The sequence below is a fragment of the Mizuhopecten yessoensis genome, unplaced genomic scaffold, assembly GCF_002113885.1.
Source record: "Mizuhopecten yessoensis strain PY_sf001 unplaced genomic scaffold, ASM211388v2 scaffold716301, whole genome shotgun sequence".
In the NCBI taxonomy this organism is placed as follows: Eukaryota; Metazoa; Mollusca; class Bivalvia; order Pectinida; family Pectinidae; genus Mizuhopecten; species Mizuhopecten yessoensis.
This window is the reverse complement of record NW_018480048.1, coordinates 61,311-84,536: the sequence shown is the minus strand read 5'-3', so window position 1 is coordinate 84,536 and position 23,226 is coordinate 61,311. Positions and strand designations below refer to the sequence as shown.

Sequence of the window (23,226 nt, the reverse complement as noted above, 5' to 3'; positions counted from 1 at the left end):
TTTTACTAAACTATCACATCACAGACACACTGTTATGTTCCTATCTAGGCACATTCAAACATCTATGATAGTTTAAGTACCTTTACATTAAAGTAGGTAGATACTAACATAATTCAACCTCTCTCCAGAGTTGTCGTTCCTTACATTCACTTTGTAGGAATCGCAACTCTGGGTAGAGATTATAACACGATTAGTAAATTTGCATACACTAACATAGATAAATTCTCTTAATGGCGGTTTACCTATTATGTAACTACATTATTTACTAGACTTAAATGAATTTTGTTATTTTCATTTGCAAATGAATTGTAGGTTCTTATTGCTATTGATGTTTTTGTGATCTTTATCACCTACATAATGAGTATTTCTCACATTGAAGCTATCAATAATGCATAGTACTATGTTTTTTTACTATACACCACACGTGTTAATGTTGTTGTCGTATCTAAGGAACAACGGGAGGATAGTTGTCTCATCAATGATGCACACCCAGTGTTTCACTGATAATCCATACCCGTAGGTGACCCCAATGTATACCCAGGTAATCGGTATGAACAGTGAAATACACACGTACACTCCACGTAACCGGCCCGCTGCAGAGAACTGGCTATCGATCGGGGTACCACCACAACGTACACGTAGACGGCTGGTCAAAACCAGGAAGTGTATAAAGACAGACCAACTTCTTACACAAACGTTCTCAACAGGTAAGTTATGTTGCATTTTTGTATTGATAACGTGTTTAAAACATGTTTTTTTTCATGGCTAATGTTTTGAATGTTCATCCAAGCGGGTTTTTACTGGAAGTAAATTCCCTTGGCAAAATACTGCTTTGTCCATTATTTATGAGGCAAGTGAAGGAAGTACGTTAATAAATGTAGCCGATGAACTATATAATTTGACACAGCATCTCAAACTAGAAGTAGAAACATAACGCAAAAATACACGTGTCATACATAGTATGTTATAAATTACTTTCAAACAGTATTCAAACACAAGTGGTTTTGTGTCACTGTTGACCATATTACAGTGTGTACATAGTATTTCCTATGTCAATAACAAGAATGTGTAAGATCTGGAGGAGATAAGCTACAATAGCCTCACCTGTCAGGTAAGAAAACACACGCGAACGCAATACATATTTGAGATTGTGACCATGTTTTTGGGCACTAACTGGAGGTTACATATTGTCACTGGGATGTATGTAGATTTATATCTACGATACAGATCAGGTGTTTCAAGTTCATAATACGACATAAAGCTAAGGTAACTATATTTTGGAGAATGCTTTCATAGCTGTATTTTGAAAAGTCTTTGTTTTGGAAAATGTAACTACATTGGTATTATCAAATTTTATAGTGAAATCCAGTGTGTCCTACATTCATCTGTTTAAGATATAGTGTGGTAGACTCTGCTGGTAGATTTCGTAATTTAGTTTGGTTTGGTTTGGTTGTGTTTTACGTCCTATTAACAAATGTGGTCATTTAAGGACGGCTAATGGTAGCAGAATGTCAGACGCCGTAACCACTTGTCCACCGCGGCCCCCAGATTTCTTAGTCCCCGAAGTTTGCTGTAGCCTTGGTGGCCACAATTCTCTCTATTTTTTTTTTAGACATTAGTGGCATGGTTCATAATATACACATTGTATACATTACTTATTTTAAATTAACCTATCTTCTCTAATTTTTGAAAGTCGTGATATTAAGGAGGATTACGCATCTCCCTTTCTGCTTCAACTTTGGTTTAGACCATTTTTGAACTGCCGTCTTTTTGGTCCATAGCATTGATGCATCCTAGAAGGACGAAACAGGTATATGGTACAGTCGGCAATCCATTTCTGGCCTGATGTGTCTATGTGTCTTACTGTCATCTTTGAAAACCTTAGTATCATTTTTTTGTAGATTGATCATAGTGTGAGGCCACAGAAATGTGTTATTAGGGCCCAGTATCGGAGATACGGGTGCCCATAGTAATCACTCTGTCTGTCTGTCTGTTCGTCCACAAATTTTGTTCCTAGCTAATAACTTTGTTATTTATTGACCGATGTACTTGAAACTTGGTCAAGATGTTCAGTTCACAAAAATACACATTGACCTTAAAAGTCAAGGTCAAAGGTCAAGGTGATTAGGGTTAAAGGTCAAGGTCAAATTTTACATCTTTTCACTGATAAACATTTTGTTATGACGTTATGAAGCAAAGTTGATCAGAATTAAACAAGAGTTCAACTGACCAAAGGTCAAGGTCATCGGGTCAGGGGTCAAGGTCAAATTTTGTAGCTTTTCACTGGTGAACATTTCTCTATGACATTATGCAGCAAAGTTGTTCGGAATTAAACAAAGAGACACACTGAGGTAAAAAGTCGAGGTCAAAGGTCAAGGTCATTAGATGCAAAGGTCAAGGTCAATTTTTGCATCTTTTCACTGATGAACATTTTGTTAGGACATGATGAAGCAAAGTTGATCAGAATTAAACAAGGATTCAACTAACCAAAGGTCAAGGTCATTGGATCAAATGTCAAGGTTGAATTTTGTATCTTTTCACTGGTGAACATTTCGCTATGACACTTTGAAGCAATGTTGCTCAGAATTAAACAAGGAGTCAATTGGCCAAAGGTCAAGGTCACTGGGTCAAAGGCGAAGGTTAAATTTTGTACCTTTTCCCTGATGAACATTTTGTTATGACATTATGAAGCAATGTTGTTCAGAACAGAGTCAACTGACCTTAGGTCCAGGTTACGGGGTCCAAAGGGTCAAGGTCAAATTTTGTATTTTTCACTGAAGAACATTTTGTTATAATATTAAGAAGCAAAGTTGGTCAGAATTAAAGAGTAGGTCAACTGTCCAAAGATCAGGGTCACTGGGTTAATGACCAAGGTCATTTGGGGCCAAAGGTCAAAGACAAAGTGGATCTCTAACTTTGACCCTGGCTCTTGATGGAGGAGGAATATAAGGTGAAATAAAACAAAGCAAAGCTAACAAATAAGTATTGCACCGGTATTTACATTTCTGTTAGCCCAGCAAATATGGAGATGGAAGGAAACAAGACTCACATCATAGTACATGTACAATGTATATTTTGCTTCCTTGCGATTCTTTTTGAAGTCCAAATGTCAAACGTCAAGTTCAGCTATATGCTTCATGATGATTATGGGGGATATTTTGCCACAAGACGGGTCCCTTACTGACCTGTCAGTGTTCTAGTTTACTGTTTAATGATAAACAAAAATAATACAAGATCTGTTCTCCTCGTGTATCACTGGACTTAAAGCTTGGGTAGCAGAGTACAGTAGAGGGTTGTGGCCATGGGTGATATTTTTGTTAAATGGCTAACCCCTGTATAATGATATGTAAAAAAATTATAAAAATAAAACTGTACTAAAATTGGTATAAGCATGATGAAGTGGGCTATGTGAGCTTCACATTTGTAAAAAAGAAAGAAGATTTCTTTGCTTCGAGAATAAAAATTTGGCCATAATACGAAAGGGTGCGTACACATGAAAAGCTAGCTTTACAGGAGGTAAAATTTTGACAACAGCACACGACGCAAAATTGCAAAAAATCAAGTTTTACAATTTTACTGCGACCCAGATAATTCTGCAACCAGGTAGGCAATCTTTAATTTCAGACAGAGCTAAGGAAAAAAAAATACTACTTGCGGGGGTCAAATTTTGGGTTAAAAATAGCATTTTTTGGCATTTTTTGGTAATTTTTGATGTGGTAACCATGGTTTTCACACAAGTGACATACATAGAAAAAAGAGGTTTATACACTTCTCAGTGCTTTATATGTATTGTAAATGTAATGCAGTTTACAAATATATATACATGTATACATTTGTTGTGTAGGGTAAATCCGCTGTGTTTACATTTCCTCGACATGTGCCTTGTTTATCAGAGTCGGGCCATTTCTACTGTATTCTGCTACCTTGTTTTATGTTAACTCTGAACCATCTTAGACTAAAATTAAAATTTCATGTTTCTAGAATATATAATTTCTTTTTTTTCATGAAAATAGTCAAATTATCTTGTTGTTGGCTAACAATTTGACGGGCTTTTCACCGTAAGGACTGGTTTGGTCTTTGATCACAAACCTATTTTAAAATCTCATGGTCTTTATCCAATATGAAAAAAAGAACAACAGAAAACAAAGGACTGAAAGTGAGCTTTGTTTTTCGTTTAAGATAAATCAAAGTACTGAAGTACTGATACCATTCCAAAACTGTAATTTGAAGGCGGAGTTTGACAGTAATTGTTTCTGTCATATTCAATGTATGTGAATGTCTTTCATTGAAACCATGTTAAATCCCTTCGCTCAAGAATGTTCCTTACCTTTTTCTTTATTTGGGAAAGGTTAATATTTTGATCTGTTTGACCCCTGTGACCTTGAATATTGATAAAGCTCAATCATTTTTTCAAACTTGATAGCCATTCACCTGATCATTTTACGGCTTAAATAGTAAGACTTTACATCTCGTAGAACTTGAGAAACAATTTCTCAAAGATGTAACCTTGAAATAGCACCTTGATATATTGACCCTTGCAAAAAGCTAAAAGTTCACCTTTAACACACACACAACAAAAATGTTTCCTGAGAAAAAATATGTGTATTAGCATTCTCCACATCACATCAAAATATAATGCAAATGCGTAAACAGTTTTTTGAATAATCTGATTTAAAGTTCCTTTTTAGACATTTGACCTCTGCGACCTTGATCATTCATCAAAGGTCAACAGTTTGTTCAAACCTGATAGCTAAACATCTCAGCATCTTACATATCAAATATCAAGACTCTAGACCTCGAACAAGTTAAGACCGAGCTTTTCAAATTTGTTACCCAAAACTACTTCGAGTCCTACCGAAAACCCAAAGTAGGCTTTGACACGATTTTCTGAGAATTTTCTTCGCATGATTGGTCTACAAAACACACCCAAAAGATTAAGACGCCGCAATATCGTGACAGAAGAATACTAAGAATTAAAAGAAAGATAACAATGACAATAGGTCTTTTTACGATTTGATGAAAAGACCTAATTATTCGGATATGGCACTGACACTTAGACATTGAAATTTCGGCTGAAGGCTAATTTGCTTGAACCGATTGGAGAAACAAGATAAAGGAAATCAGATACGTTTCAAGGTAACTGGTCCTAGTTCTATGTATGTACAAAATAACGTTTTTTTATTATTTTTATTAAAGATTGGTGGGGTGAGGTGAAGAAGTATCGGATGTGACTTAAAGCCCGAGTTGTTTAACGGTCCTTGGATACAGTATATTATTAGTATTATATTAGAGAGGGCGAGACTAGCGATACTTACTACAGTATTGATGTAGGTTTTTATAGTTCAGTGAGCACAATATTAATTTCACACTTCACTGATGTCCCCACAGCTATCTATTGCCGTCCCTGTGCAGTGAAAAGGTTTACACTGCGACGATTCTGTATACCAGACACGTGCACACTGTATAGTCAAGGGTACCATGTGTAGTAGTATATCATAGGTGTTATATCATATATCACAACGAGTTTAAACATGTTTTATAAGCACAAGTTATTACAACTTATCATAACCTTCTGCTGTCAGACATTTACCATCATTTGATAACTATAACAAATAGGCACAATCAACACCGTTCAAACTCTATCGCTGGATTTGATGAAATGATGCACCTGTCTAAAAACGTAAGTGTTACAGAAAAAACTGAATTGCCAAACAAAAGAAGCTCTATGGTTCACTCTTTTGTTAAGAATTTGAAACATAATACGCCTTTCAGTAGGAAAAATTGACACTCTAAGAAAAGGTGAAAGGCATTCTCACTTGGAAGGCCACAGTTGCACTGGATTTTCGACAAGATTTACTCTATAAATGCTTTATCTAATGACTTGTGTCTCATTTTCAATTTAGTATAAGAAATCATAATACATTTCCATTCACTAAGCAACCCACTTGGTTGACTGCATATCATCCTATCGGGTAAAACTCTCTTTCGTAATCTTGTTAACAATTTAATGATAGCAAATAAGGACTTTCAACGACCTGCAGGCTATGGTTGTTCCTACCCTTGTAGGGTTATAATAACGTACAAAGTACAGCGTCTTATTAAGTAATAAATACGAATGTCTTTAAAACGCGTAAAATATATCTGAAACTACAACATCCGTACAAGCAAAAACATATTATATAACAGCAATAGTTCACGTAATGCACAATAAAACAGTGCATAGTGAAACAGCAGTTTTAAAGAAATGTCTTCTCGAAAACTTATTATAGACAGCTGTCCAAAAGGAGGTCGTGAGTCTTTCTGCTGCTATTTGTGAAACCATCGGTTTCTAAGTGGCAGTGCAAATTTCAGAACTGTCAGCATACAGGATGTAATTTGATGTAGATTTTAGATATGTCGACTCTTCATTAGTTTTGCATAACTGATGATTTCTAATCCTCACTGATACGCCTTTCAGCCACCCATGTGAAAAGTTTCTAGTAATAAAAGCACCATGCGATAACTGTCTCGTAATGCAACGTCTAGCCGCTACATAGCAGATATATGATAAACGGTTGTTAAAATCGGTCTATAAATTAGTTAAGGAGGAGCGACACAGACAAATATTACCTACAGACAGACATGGGCAAGATAAGTCCCATCCTCGAACTTCCAAAAAGTACGCTCTCTTTCGCTCCTTTTACTCCTGAAATATATCCTGTCGAAATCTAAGGCTCTGTACGCACCACGTTGTGGATGAGACACTATGGCTTGTTTGATTCTTTGATGCGCATCTAAAGAACCGTGTGGCACCGTAACGGTGAAATTGTAAGTTACATTTTGGTATTTTACCCTTTGTCAACCATACAATAGTCCGATGTTAACCCTCGGGCTTTCCAACCCTAGAGTCTGATGTCAGCCCTCAGGCTTTTGACCCCTCTGGCTGATATCGGGACTGTTAACTCAAGTTTTCGTTTATTTAAGAGTACAGAAACAAAAATAATACCAGATCTGTTCTCCTCGTGTATCACTGGACTTAAAGCTTGTTTTATGTTGACTCTGAACCATCTTAGACTAAAATTAAAATTTCATGTTTCTAGAATATATGATTTCTTTTTTTCATGAAAATAGTCAAATTATCTTGTTGTTGGCTAACAATTTGACGGGCTTTTCACCGTAAGGACTGGTTTGGTCTTTGATCACAAACCTATTTTAAAATCTCATGGTCTTTATCCAATATGAAAAAAAGAACAACAGAAAACAAAGGACTGAAAGTGAGCTTTGTTTTTCGTTTAAGATAAATCAAGGTACTGAAGTACTGATACCATTCCAAAACTGTAATTTGAAGGCGGAGTTTGACAGTAATTGTTTCGGTCATATTCAATGTATGTGAATGTCTTTCATTGAAACCATGTTAAATCCCTTCGCTCAAGAATGTTCCTTACCTTTTTCTTTATTTGGGAAAGGTTAATATTTTGATCTGTTTGACCCCTGTGCTTGAATATTGATAAAGTTCAATCATTTTTTCAAACTTGATAGCCATTCACCTGATCATTTTACGGCTTAAATAGTAAGACTTTACATCTCGTAGAACTTGAGAAACAATTCTCAAAGATGTAACCTTGAAATAGCACCTTGATATATTGACCCTTGCAAAAAGCTAAAAGTTCACCTTTAACACACACACAACAAAAATGTTTCCTGAGAAAAAATATGTGTATTAGCATTCTCCACATCACATCAAAATATAATGCAAATGCGTAAACAGTTTTTTGAATAATCTGATTTAAAGTTCCTTTTTAGACATTTGACCTCTGCGACCTTGATCATTCATCAAAGGTCAACAGTTTGTTCAAACCTGATAGCTAAACATCTTAGCATCTTACATATCAAATATCAAGACTCTAGACCTCGAACAAGTTAAGACCGAGCTTTTCAAATTTGTTACCCAAAACTACTTCGAGTCTTACCGAAAACCCAAAGTAGGCTTTGACACGATTTTCTGAGAATTTTCTTCGCATGATTGGTCTACAAAACCTACCCAAAAGATTAAGACGCCGCAATATCGTGACAGAAGAATACTAAGAATTAAAAGAAAGATAACAATGACAATAGGTCTTTTTACGATTTGATGAAAAGACCTAATTATTCGGATATGGCACTGACACTTAGACATCTAAATTTCGGCTGAAGGCTAATTTGCTTGAACCGATTGGAGAAACAAGATAAAGGAAATCAGATACGTTTCAAGGTAACTGGTCCTAGTTCTATGTATGTACAAAATAACGTTTTTTTTATTATTTTTATTAAAGATTGGTGGGGTGAGGTGAAGGAGTATCAGATGTGACTTAAAGCCCGAGTTGTTTAACGGTCCTTGGATACAGTATATTATTAGTATTATATTAGAGAGGGCGAGACTAGCGATACTTACTACAGTATTGATGTAGGTTTTTATTGTTCAGTGAGCACAATATTAATATCACACTTCACTGATGTCCCCACAGCTATCTATTGCCGTCCCTGTGCAGTGACAAGGTTTACACTGCGACGATTCTGTATAACAAATAGGCACAATCAACACCGTTCAAACTCTATCGCTGGATTTGATGAAATGATGCACCTGTCTAAAAACGTAAGTGTTACAGAAAAAAACTGAATTGCCAAACAAAAGAAGCTCTATGGTTCACTCTTTTGTTAAGAATTTGAAACATAATACGCCTTTCAGTAGTACAAATTGACACTCTAAGAAAAGGTGAAAGGCATTCTCACTTGGAAGGCCACAGTTGCACTGGATTTTCGACAAGATTTACTCTATAAATGCTTTATCTAATGACTTGTGTCTCATTTTCAATTTAGTATAAAAAATCATAATACATTTCCATTCACTAAGCAACCCACTTGGTTGACTGCATATCAGCATATCGGGTAAAACTCTTTCGTAATCTTGTTAACAATTTAATGATAGCAAATAAGGACTTTAAACGACCTGCAGGCTATGGTTGTTGTTACACCCCTTGTAGGGTTATAATAACGTACCAAGTACAGCGTCTTATTAAGTAATAAATACGAATGTCTTTTAAACGCCTTAAAATATATCTGAAACTACAACATCCGTACACGCAAAAACATATTATATAACAGCAATAGTTCACGTAACGCACAATAAAACAGTGCATAGTGAAACAGCAGTTTTAAAGAAATGTCTTCTCGAAAACTTATTATAGACAGCTGTCCAAAGGGAGGTTGGGAGTCTTTCTGCTGTTATTTGTGAAACCAACGGTTTCTAGGTGGCAGTGCAAATTTCAGAACAGTCAGCATGCAGGGACGTAGCTAGACGTTGTTCGGAGTGGATTCATTTAGGAGCGGGTCCAGGTTAGGCCTTGGCAGGGGGACAAGAGGGGTACAACCAGCAGTATTTTTGTTTTGTTTTTCTGTTTTAATATTTGATGGGTTCGCCTGCGTACCATCGTTGAGGGAGAGTGAGTGGTTTTTTTTGGAGATAAAGTAGCTTTCACGAATGGCCTTGAATACTACTACCTAAACCTACCCAATAAGTTGGTAATGGAGAGGCTACTCTACAACTGCTATCCAGTGTAAGGACTTCTGGACGAGTGTTATATGATATCTTTTTCGTACACATAACAATACGGAAATGCTGCAGACATTTAAACAAAATACCAGAGATTCCATGCAATAACTCATTTCTATAGTCTAGTCTAGATGTCACATTTGCCTTACATGCGTGTTTCGCCAGAAACTGACGCATGCAACTGATCTCCCGACTCGGAAGTAACATGATTTTACTGATGTTATTAGGTTTTCTATTAACACAAAAAAAAAAAAAAAATATATAGCAGAGTTGTCTTACGGTGGGTTTTTCTCATGGTCTACGAACGGTTTGGTGGCAGTACATAAATTATGAATTTGACTTACCGGAATTGATAATTTGATGTAGATTTTAGAAATGTCGACTCTTCATTAGTTTTGAGTAACTGATGATTTCTAATTCTCCCTGATACGCCTTTTAGCCACCCATGTGAAAAGTTTCTAGTAATACAAGCACCATGCGATAACTGTCTCGTAATGCAACGTCTAGCCGCTACATAGCAGATATATGATAAACGGTTGTTAAAATCGGTCTATAAATTAGTTAAGGAGGAGCGACACAGACAAATATTACCTAATATTACAGACAGGCATGGGCAAGATAAGTCCAATCCTCGAACTTCCAAAAGTAACGCTCTCTTTCGCTCCTTTTACTCCTGAAATATATCCTGACGAAATCCAAGGCTCTGTGCGCATCACCTTGTGGATGAGACAATATGACTAATTTAATTCTTTGATGCACATCTAAAGAATCGCGCGACACCGTAACGGTGAAATTGTAAGTTACATTTTGGTATTTTACCCTTTGTCAACCATACAATAGCCCGATGTTAACCCTCGGGCTTTCCAACCCTGGTGTCCGGTGTCAGCCCTCAGGAGGCTTTTGGCCCCTCTTGCTGATATCGGGACTGTTAAGCTCATATTTTCGTTTATTTGAGAGTATTTACGTCCGCTTCACTTCCGAGTAGTTCGGGTATCCAGCAAACAAAGGTTTTGCTGATAATGGTAAAAAAACTATATCGATTTATGTTTATACAGATCCTGTAGTGAGGTATACAGATCGTCCGTTACATACATGTATATGTTTTACAGACTGACAAACCCCTTTGATGTGTATTTACATGCCGTTACACACCCGTGTATACCCAGTACTCAGACGTATCTAGGTTTACATAAAGTGTTAAGACAATATTTGTCTGTACTTTGAACCTTAAGTAAAGTTGTGTCAATATATTTAGATAAAAAAGAAGTATAATTCTTAATCGTTGACTACAAACCAATTGATATAAAGGGTGTACAAACACAGTAGTGTCGTTTTTATCTAGCCCGCTGTGTATAAACAACAGTCCGAAACCTTAACGCCCGCTGTGTATTAATAACAGTCCGAAACCTTAACGTCCGCTGAAGTATAAACCACAGTCCGAAACCTTAACGTCCGCTGAAGTATAAACCACAGTTCGAAACCTTAACGTCCGCTGAAGTATAAACCACAGTCCGAAACCTTAACGTCCGCTGTGTATAAACCACAGTCCGAAACCTTAACGCCCGCTGTGTATAAACCACAGTCCGAAACCTTAACGTCCGCTGTGTATAAACCACAGTCCGAAACCTTAACGTCCGCTGAAGTATAAACCACAGTCCGAAACCTTTAACGTCTGCTGAAGTATAAACCACAGTCCGAAACATTAACGTCCGCTGAAATATAAATCACAGTCCGAAACCTTAACGTCCGCTGTGTATAAACCACAGTCCGAAACCTTTAACATCCGCTGAAGCATAAACCACAGTTCGAAACATTAACGTCCGTTGAAATATAAATCACAGACCGAAACCTTAACGTCCGCTGAAGAATAAACCACAGTCCGAAACCTTCAACGTCTGCTGAAGTATAAACCACAGTCCGAAACCTTAACGTCCGCTGAGTATAAACCACAGTCTGAAACCTTAACGTTCGCTTAAGTATAAACCACAGTCCGAAACCTTTAACGTCTGCTGAAGTATAAACCACAGTCCGAAACCTTAACGTCCGCTTAAGTATAAACCACAGTTCGAAACCTTAACGTCCGCTGAAATACAAATCACAGTCCGAAACCTTAACGTCCGCTGAAGTATAAACCACAGTCCGAAACCTAAACGTCCGCGGACGTTAAGGTTTCGAACTGCGGTTTATACTTCAGCGGATGTGTAGATAATGAGTATTCGACATGTCTTATTGCTGTTGTTGTAATGTGTTGATAATGAGTATTCAACATGTCTTATTCCTGTTGTTGTAATGTGTTGATAATGAGTATTCAACACATTACAACAACAGCAATAAGACATGTCGAATACTCATTATCTACACATGACAACAACAGATATTAGACATGTTGAATCCGAAACATTAACGTCTGCTGAAGTATAAGCCACAGTCCGAAACCGTAACGTCCGCTGAAGTATTAACCACAGTCCGAAACATTAACGCCCGCTGTGTATTAACCACAGTCCGAAACCATAACGTCCGCTGAAGTATAAACCACAGTCCGAAACATTAACGTCCGCTGAAGTATAAACCACAGTCCGAAACCTTAACGTCCGCTTAAGTATAAACCACAGTCCGAAACCTTAACGTCCGCTGAAGTATAAACCACAGTCCGAAACCGTAACGTCCGCTGAAGTATTAACCACAGTCCGAAACCTTAACGCTCGCTGTGTATTAACCACAGTCCGAAACCTTAACGTCCGCTTAAGTATAAACCACAGTCCGAAAACTTAACGTCCGCTGAAGTATAAACCACAGTCCGAAACCTTAACGTCCGCTGAAGTATAAACCACAGTCCGAAACCTTAACGTCCGCTTAAGTATAAACCACAGTCCGAAACCTTAACGTCCGCTGAAGTATAAACCACAGTCCGAAACCTTAACATCCGCTGAACGGAATGACGTGCACCACAGGTTTATATAAGTAAAAATGATACGTTATTAGGACAGGTATGTCCTTGTCATGAAAATAGTTCCAGAATTAAGACACAGAAAATTACTTTTAAAGTATGGTAATTTTTAATGAGTAATTCGTTGATGACAAAACTTAAAAGTTCAAAATAAATCATGCGTTGGTTAGGTTTATTTCGTTATTCATTATTTGTCCGCTAATTAACCGAAAACGGTCAATTTTAAGAGAAATAACCCATGTACTGCAAATCTCATTACGCTGTAGATATGTAAGTAAAGCGGTACTAGCCTTAAACAATAGATACAAACATGGTTATATTTCGTTTCTGTCCAGCCATTGATTTCGTCCACCCATACAGGCCCCCCGTTTAGACTGTATGACCGTATTAAATGTCTATATAATTCCCGACTCCCGTAATGGGAACAATACCGTTTACTTAAATACGAATATAGTAAATGAAGTCTGTTATTTTACCAAGCGGAGTTTAATCCTTATCCCCTCACGGCACAATAGAGTGGTTCTTTGTTGGAGACGTCATGCGCTACCCGCCTTAACAATTGAGTACGTAAATTGATTGCATGTAGTTCCTCGATACATTCCTGTACACAGTGGTGTGTCCGAGGAAAGGTTTCCGGCTGTTTATACAGATCAGTATCAAATGGACCTATGTTGACCATGTGAGGTGCCCTCTTCCTGGACCTAAATATTTACACAACTTTAGGAATACAGGGGTAAGTGTGATAGTTTACGGGTAATATGTCTATGCTCTCTGTTATTCAACAATAGCGCAGGGTATATTGTATAAGACGCGGATATAACGTATATTGTAGATGATTGCATTGATAAGTTATACAGGTTTAAACGAACATGTATGATAAACGTGGGAATATCATTAATGACATGACGGCCATCCGGGCACATTGACTTCTGCATACTCCTCCCTAACTACACCCCCTCTCTAATCTGCTCCCTCCCTGACCACTCCACCCAATATTTTCCCGGCCCGTCCCTTTCCCCGATTACACCGACCCGACATTGCCTGGCCTGGCCTGGCCTGGCCTGGCCTGGCCTGGCCCGTCCCGTCTCGTCCCGTCCCGTCCCGTCCCGTCCCGTCCCGTCCCTTCCCGTCCCACCCCACCATACCTTTGACCTCCGCCCCCCTCCCGGCTTACCGCCCCACCTCCACTCTGGCCACATCAGCTGTTCCCTCTTATTTTTATTACCATGGCACCGATAATTCCAAAGAGGAATTCACTGATACATTGGTTTTGAAAGAAACAATAATACTGCATGTTAAGTATTGGTACTGTACGCCGAACTTATCTGTACCTGCCTAGAACCACCATAGCGATATACGTTTTGTGATCATTAACTTTGGTATACATTTCGTTCTGCCTACTCGAGCACTTTCGTATGTGATTTCCCTTTCATTGCCGTTGCTTTGTTACCTAAATGAAATGTCTATCGGGCGTTCAAATAAAATATACTTAAATTAGTTTTTTTCTTTTAAATAGAAAAACACAAGACTTGCTGTGAAGTTAAATGATCTCGATACTACCGAACCGAACATGATAGTGGGAGGCCGAATCAAATTAGCCATGGACGGATATATTTTGTCCGTTTTCATTTCTATATTGGAGAGCAATAGTGTCATTTGGGCGTGAATTAGGCTTAATTGGCCTGTTTTCTTTATTAGAACGCGTGAAATGTCGTTACAACACAAGCTAAGTACATTGTCGTTACGTATAGCATGAAAGAAGTGCATTGTACTAGCTGGTGTATTGACAAATCTGATAATCTCCAGCAAGATTATAATATGTCAGACTGGAATATCGATAACATAGGTTGACGACACACATACAGAACACCTAGGCAGGGTTACACTTTATATCGTGGGTTTATACTTCAGAACCATATAAATATCGGGTTATCAAGTTTTGGGCAATACTCTTAGACCACATTGATCACATGCCGATGATTGTAGCTCAGCATACATCTGCCCATTCAAGGCCCGTTTGTTGTATAATTTCAGAGCTGAAGTAAAATAAAATCAAAATACTACGTTCCTAGTTATCTTTAAAAAACTACCACGACCTGTTCAGACAAGAACGTATATTTCAATTAATTATTTCAGCCGATCGGCAAATCGAGCGATACCCATTGCACTATCAATATCAACTCTTGTATCAACAAAGAGTTTTGTTTTTCGCATTAAAAAACGAGGATTTGATTTTCTGTCCTACTTACACACAGACAGATTTATAACTCCACAGCAGGCAAATAATTTTACAAACAACGTGTGTACAGAGTTATAGACGTATTGTCAATATTCACCCCATGTGCTTCAAAACACCATATATCATAACTCACGATGATTTTAATAAAACTCTCCATGTGATTTCGCTTATTAGTTAAGGAAACATGCTGAGGAGGCATGATTAATTGAAATACAAATACCAAAATTATATAGCCTCCGAGTGTTAAGTCAATATTACACGGGATTTTTTAAAATTGAAAACAAGTACACGTCGTGTCCTCGACATTTAATTTTTACGGTGTCAGAATATGAATGTAGTCTTTCAAATCAAAGTTACCATACATTTGTTTACTTCCGATTTTATCGCTTATGTACACATATATGTTGACTGAAACTCCTTCACAAATTATTGTAATTGTTATAATTATGAAAAGTACACACCGATACTTCTACTTATTGGCAATTCAAACCAATAACAGTCGGTACGATGACCTAGAAGTAATTTTTTTTTTTAGCAACAGACTTAAAATAAACGAGAACAATATGATTAACATTTAAATTACGTCTAAGTGCTGAGTATTGGTGGACAAGGAACACGCGAGCCAGTCACGAACTATATAGACTGCCAAATAAAGAATTACTTAACTGACCTTTCGCCAGTTCAAAGGGAGGTCACGCATACGTATTTGTATTTCAATAACCCAGATTTGTAGTTTTCATTATCATTAGTCATTGAAAGAAAAACAAATATACTTCCGTGAAAATCACGGATACAATATGAGTATGACTTATGTGATTTCTCTATTTTTATATCAATTTACATGTACGTTCGCACATTTCTAATTATAACATAGGAAGACTTAAAGGTTGGAACAAGCAATATGCAATAGCATGTCTTTTATCGTTGTTTGGTACTAACTATTTACATCCGTTGCACTGAAAATTCAATTACACTTTCAATAATTTTCAAATGTTCCTAATTTTCGCTCTTTTTCTTTGTGTACATTTGTTAATATCTACATATACCGATATTTATTTTTTTTGCGAAATTTCTCCGAAAGAAAATGAATATATAAGAGATTAAAACATAATTGGTTAGAGATTACATAGCAGCACAAGATGTGTAATCGACCAACCAATTCAATGAATTGTTAGAGATAGTATTACAGTCCCAGGTGTATCGTCAATCGATGCAATAATAGTTGGTTAGAGATTATATAACAGTCCCGCGTGTATCATTCTAATGGTTGGTCAGAGATTATATAAATGTCCCGTGTGTATCATTCTAATGATTGGTTAGAGATTATATAACAGTCCGGGGTGTATCATTCTAATGGTTGTTTAGAGATAAGATAACAGTCCGGGGTGTATCATTCTAATGGTTGGTTAGAGATTATATAACAATCCGGGGTGTATCATTCTAATGGTTGGTTAGAGAATATATAACAGTCCCGGGTGTATCATGCCAATGGTTGGTTAGAGATTATATAATAGTCCCGGATGTATTATTCCAATGGTTGATAGAGATTATATAACAGTCCCGAATGTATCATTCTAATGATTGGCTAGAGATTGTATAACAGTCCCGGGACTTTCATCAATCATTCTAAGGGTTAGTTAAAGATTATATAACAGTCCAAAGTTACGTGTATCATCAATCAATCTTATGGGGTTTTTGTTGTTAAAAACTTGACGTCATTAGCATACCAACAAGATTGAAATCGGCGTTTTAAAAAAACCCATAATTATTTATTCAAACTAAAAAAATAATCATGCATGTATAAGGATTTAAAATAATCCCCTCCAGATAATAAGTACAAAAATACTTATATCACTTCAAATATGCAAAGAGCCTGAAGTTGACGTATCGAATACTCATAATCTACACATGACAACAACAGGAATTAGACATGTCAAATAATCATTATCTACACATGACAACAACAGGAATTACACATGTTGAATACTCATTATCAACACATTACAACAACAGCAATAAGACATGTCGAATACTCATTATCTACACATTACAACAACAGGAATAAGACATGTTGAATACTCATTATCTACACATGACAACAACAGGAATAAGACATGTTGAATATTCAATATCTACACATGACAACAACAGGAATTAGAAGTGTTGAATATTCATAATCTACACACGACAACAACATGAATAAGACATGTTGAATACTCATAATCTACACATGACAACAACAGGAATTAGAGCAATTATAATCTACACATGACAACAACAGGAATTAGAAGTGTTGAATATTCATAATCTACACACGACAACAACATGAATAAGACATGTTGAATACTTATAATCTACACATGACAACAACAGGAATAAGACATGTTGAATACTCATTATCTACACATGACAACAACAGGAATAAGAGCAATTATAATCTACACATGACAACAACAGGAATTTGACGCATTGAATATTTATAATCTACACATGACAACAACAGATATTAGACATGTTGAATAATTAAAATCTTAACATTTCAACAACAGGAACTTGACATGTTGAATACTGATAATCTACTCACTGAAACAATAGGATGTTGACATATATTGAATACTCAAAATCAACACATATTAACCACAGAAATTTGACGTATCGAATTCTCATAATCTACACATTTAAATAATAGGGAATTTGACATAGTATGCCCATAAGTAACACATTCAAAAACAGAAACGTATTATTTATCTAATGATTCCACACACAGCTGATCACGTGTATATCAACACTAGTATAGGTCTATGTAGTAGCAAAGGATCTAATTGTTTTGTTAATTATAATCGGACTACCCTAATTTTTAACTTGTAAGAAACAAAAATACAAAATGCCCTAGTAGTACTAGTAATAACACCAGGACATGCTAAGTTATTACCACACGGGGCTTATAATGTGTGTAAAATAGACAAAATACTCGTCAAATAATTAAGTTGTAATGACTTGGACAATACTTCACGTATAATTAACATTATGTATACCTCCCTACCTCGATAGAAATGTGAACCCATAACCTACTACACTGACATACTTTATCTGTAAAATCAGTTAGATAACAAATGAAATGGACATATTTAAATAGAACAATTGGCCAAGTTATTGTCGCACCAAAACGAATATTGTCTGACATGTCGGCGCTTTGTATAGTTTAAAACTCTATCGCTAAGTGTTTTTTGTACATTTTAACTATTGAAATGGTTTCCGCTTTATTGATTCACATACACAATGATTATGCTAGGACATGTGCTGCCTTGCTCATTGAAACATGATTCCCATGGTTTTTCCCGGGCTATATTATATAATACACCCGATTTGCAAATCAAAGAACCACGGCAAAGCAATTGAAAGTAGCAACCTGCCAATCGTTGACGTGACCATCAGATTGAACAATGGGTAATAAAATATGATACTCAGATACGTATAACCTATGTAATATACACCACATTAAAAAACAACAGTGCCGAATATAGTGTTTGAATAGAGAATTGTCAAACAATGCAGTCTATATTCAGAACAGTTATGTCATTAGCAAATCTCTTAAGTTGATCATAACTGATTTATCTCTTCAAATGTTTTTTTTTTTTTTTTTTTTTTTTTTAAAATTTTTTTTTTTTTTTTTTTTTTTTTTTTAAGAAGTTCAAATAGCGATACATTTTATTATTCTGCATATAGTATAACACCCAAAATGATTACAAAAGTGAGGTTTTCTAGGCATGTCAACACAGGACATTATGTGTTATCGACAAAAGACGTTACATTTTACATAAACGTGTTCACTGTATTGGATATTAGATCTTGCAATACATGTTTCATCTTCTTTTGTCGATTACATTTTCTTTACATAATGTACTCGCATTTTGTCATTTTGTTTTGTCAATACCTATTCTACCTTTTATATGATGCTCGGGGTCTCGTAGTGTAAAACCGAATAAAGTATCGCCGTTGGTAACCGCTATGTGCTAGTTTACGTACAAGTACACACTACTATGAAAATCTGATAAATCGATTCAACGCTAAATTTGGAAATCCAGATTCGGTATCATTGCAGCGCATTTCAAACTTCTATATTGCGCAGAAGATCCCGATAACGTTAATTTATTTATATATTTACTGACGGTCTAGGTGTCATTGATACTAAGAGATGCAGATGCATAGACAAAACTCTCACACTACCATGTTTAACACGCATTTTCACAGAAGATGGTAAATGACTTGACGTCCACCACCTGAAATGATCTGTTACCCTCTTTGCTTGACTTAGAATCTCTTTTCTTTTCTCACTTCTCAATTAATTTTATGACTCCGCTGGTGAGCCTGTTGTTATAACAATGTGGCCTTTGGGTGGGATGTCGTGCTACCAGGTCCAGACTATGATATTGCAGTGTGATGGTATACATGTGGCCCCATCATCGATGGAAATGGTCGTCATATGACCTTAGCAGTTGCTAAGACGTAAAACCCCCAAAAAACATCGCCACATTATAATTACATCTAGGTCTGGTTGTACACTACATCTATATCTGGTTGAACACACGCACTCTGGTGACACTCTTTACGGTTGATCGGGATTTTAGTGCCTGTTCTCTGATGCTTCGTTCGGGATAATTACACAATCGATATATATATGGCCCCATATGTTTAACATGTATGATCGTGCTACGGCGCATTCAAGCCTACAATGTCACACAGAGTTTCAATTAAACTGTAAGGTAGTTTGTATAAAGTAGTGGAAGGCCTATCAAAGCGGGCTCAACACGAGTCCCGGTGAATGTGACGTCTGAAAAATATCATCAAAGTTGGCATTTGTCTTTTGGAAAACTAGATAAATGTAACCCTTGTCAGTGATCGGAAAACATTATGAATGTCTCATCTACTCAATGAAGAGCTCTGTCTGTAATCCACAAAGGTTTGTGTTTAGCACTATAGTCCTGTCTGTACTTTATTTACGCATGTGTTAAGTTAAGTAATATCTAGATCTGTCATCAATCGTAAATGTCCATCTAATATCACACGCGCATGGAATCAATCTCTTATTAAAAGAAGAATTACCAGGACCAACGTCACGTTGAAGAGAGACAAATGACAGGAATGGTTAATAGTTAATCGCACCTGTCACACGTACAGGTAAACTCAATAGGGATAAAATAACGCACTTGTAGATCAGTAGCTAATCTTGTCACCTTTTTGTTTACCTTACCACCCGAGGAGTGCTGTGTACCAGTCTCGGTCAATTGTCCGGAGATCGCTGTAAGTCCTTGTCCACCATTTTATAATTTCGAATCAAAGATGAAGACAGAAACGATGTTAACAAGAGAAAGGATGATATTATGATTAAAAAATACCCAGTAACCTTCTCTACAAAAACTATAAAGTTAACATGAACAGACCGTACATATTCTTTGGTAAACATTACAGTAATATGAGGGATTTTGCATGGTATTTGTTAAGATAAAAAGTAACATCAGGTTGAATATTCTTTCAGTAGCACGTGTTATTTCTATAGAAAATTTCCATAGAAAACACATATTTGGTGATTTTTACAGAATAACCATTGTTTGAAATTAGTGTGTTTTAACATAACTTTGCCAGTCTTGCACTTTTTCCAATGTAAATGCAAAGTATCAAAATGATATATGCATAACTTACCAAGAGAAGTTTCTCTTAGCCAGAATGTATAACTCATTAAGGTTTCTTCTTTGTTCAAGTGAGAAAACTAGAATAAAATAGCCCTGAAATCGACCTCTGGTTCGCGATCATTACATGTGTGGTGGTATCTTTAAGAATCAGAATAGTCTGGGACCTAATGTAAACTTTAGTAAATACTTGTTGTAAGCTCAGCATCCTTGTAAACTAGGCTACGTTAATGCAGGCGTTGGTAAAACTTTTCATTCATGAACATTTTATAGGCTATGGACAGCGCGGTCAGGAACCTTAAAAAACCCCGAAATCGAAGCATTATTAAGCCTTGTGTATTCAAAGTCAACAGAAAACCTCAAACAAACATGAAGGAAACGTGTTTCTGTCAACAGAAAATTTACTTAAAATGCAATCAATAGTATGTTAGGTTGGTAGACAGTGTTAATTTTCACTTGATTGGACATACATATTGAAGTACATACATGTGACCAATCTGGGATCTTATGTGGTCTTTGCTAAATCCTTTCAGTAAGGCCAGGGACCTGAACACAATCGGTACGGTCAAAAACCTACATACCACGCTTAAGTATGATCGGGGACTCTTTACATGGCCATTTATTAAACATTTAATTATCAATTTATTTATTAATCATGGAACAGGACAGAATGTGATATAATTTAGACTCGCTGTCTTATGTGAGGCAAGTAAATATTTTTACTAATGGAATATATTTATTAATGTTTTGAATTTGTTTTACAACCCCTAACAAATGTATTTGGGAATATATATTACGACTCCTTAAGATACGATAAAGCGAGGTGATAAAACTGTCACTCATTCACAACTGTAAAATTCTCGAGTGTTATTAGCAAATGATGAACTTAAACCACTTGAGCGTCTCCTTAAACTTACGACAAATACTATAAATCAGCAGTTAAAATCTGTTATCCAGATTGTAACTACTTCAGCTTCGATTATAAGATTAACCTTAATTTTATCTCGCAAATTGCAAGTCAAGCAGAGGCATAATAAAATATAGAGGGAAATATCGATTCTCTGTTTCTCTTCAATGAAATGCTACGTTGGAGGTCATAGAACTAAATGAACTAGTCATTCCTCCACGTTTTCATTCTTCGTACATTCTTTTTATCAGTCGCTTAATTCGTTTACATGTGATAAACCTATTTGTCACACAAAACACACAATCAGGTTTCCATTTTACTATATAAAATATATTTTATTGATATAATCTCCATTTGGACGAAATTGATAGAATAACGATAGAAAGACAATCTTTGTCAGAAATAATTCGGAAGATATGGTTGATATCATTGGTAAATATTGACAAATGTCTGATGTTTTTTTTTTCTTTCTATATTTCTTCTATATAATATATTGGCACGATAGTTTATGTGAGTTGTTTGAGTGAAACCGGAACGGATGTAGAGGGAAGCTTGGATAAGTTCTGTATAGACTAACATAAACTCATTCACCCCTGACATTTCTTAATGAACTATTCCAACTTTTGAATTGGGAGAGTTGAAATGTGTTTTTAGGGGTGAATGAGTTAACAAGATGCAACAGATCAAAACTTCGTAGGAAGAACACGCCCGGCTGTCCCACATTTGGGACATCCATCTATATTTCCAGTCTTGCTTTTAATCTGTCTTTTCCCAACTGTCTCCTACAGCTCTTTTATAAAGCTCGTTGTCAGCGTTACCCTGTTTGCGTTATGGCGTTCGAATAAGATCAGTGAGTACATCGTTTCCTCATGACGTTATCTGTTGTGAAGCCACTGTGAGTACATCGTCTTCACATAACGTTATCTGTTGCGAAGCCACTGTGAGAACATCGTCTCCACATAACGTTATCTGTTGCGAAGCCAATGTCAGAACATCCTCTGCATAAACCCTAAACAGAAGCCCTGCTCCATTCGATTCTCCATGTACTTACGTCCGAGCATCCATAGATCATTTTTGTAGACCACAGTGACACAAGATATTTTTTCTCTAAGAGGTAGATACATTTCAAAACCAATGAAATCGAAATCTTTTTTGTAAGTTTTTGTGATTATTTTTTTGCATACTGTATCAATTACCAAATTATAGAGATACAACACATGTGCCTCACACGTTTTATCTATCTATAAACATGCTAATTGGTGGACGAGGTAAGTGATACGAAGAACATTGTATTTGATCAGTCATTTTTTTGTATATAACTACTTATTAAGTATTTGAGTATTACTGCAGAACTAGAATTAATAATACAGCTGGATATCTGCTGGTGATCTGTCAAATAATAATAATGTCTTACAATCAAAATGAAATATCTTCTTTAATGTGGAGTAAACTACTCGTATCTGTCACCTAAAGAAAACGCATACCTCAAACTGAAAGTATAAATAGGGATCCAGCTGACTTGCAGATATACGATATCAGACAATATGCTAACGCGTTGTATATTATACGTTTTAGATCTACAATCAGTTAATAATAGGAATCGACATCGATAATCTATATAAGGATAACGTGTTATGTAGGAAGTCATGTATACACCATTCTCATTTGAACGTATATCATGTTTCTTCTGCACGTGATGTTTTAGAGTAATTTGAGACAGAGCTATTGTCGTGTAATTCATCGTTGGTTATTGTCCGTCTGATCAACCACACTGTGTTTTGTTTTCCTTTGTCCTGTAGTATAGCTTTCCAACCTGTCATGCACATCATAGAGACTCTCTCTTAAATCAAATGACAATGACGTGCAGAAATGAATTTA

The 23,226-nt window shown here is 36.2% G+C and overlaps 1 protein-coding gene across 7 annotated transcripts in view; it reads left to right on the top strand.

The window, feature by feature from the left end:
- The first annotated feature begins 629 nt into the window (after window positions 1-629).
- The window catches only part of LOC110442809, a 43,638-nt gene continuing 21,041 nt past the window's right edge, over window positions 630-23,226 (top strand). For 2 of the 7 annotated variants that reach the window (XM_021486614.1, XM_021486610.1), the window contains exon 1: window positions 8,335-8,611. The gene's annotated coding sequence lies outside the window, so the exon portion shown is untranslated. Of the gene's footprint in view, window positions 708-5,659; window positions 5,681-8,334; window positions 8,612-13,054; window positions 13,249-23,226 lie in introns of those variants that run through there. The other 5 variants (XM_021486612.1, XM_021486617.1, XM_021486613.1 and 2 more) reach the window with 5 other exon arrangements.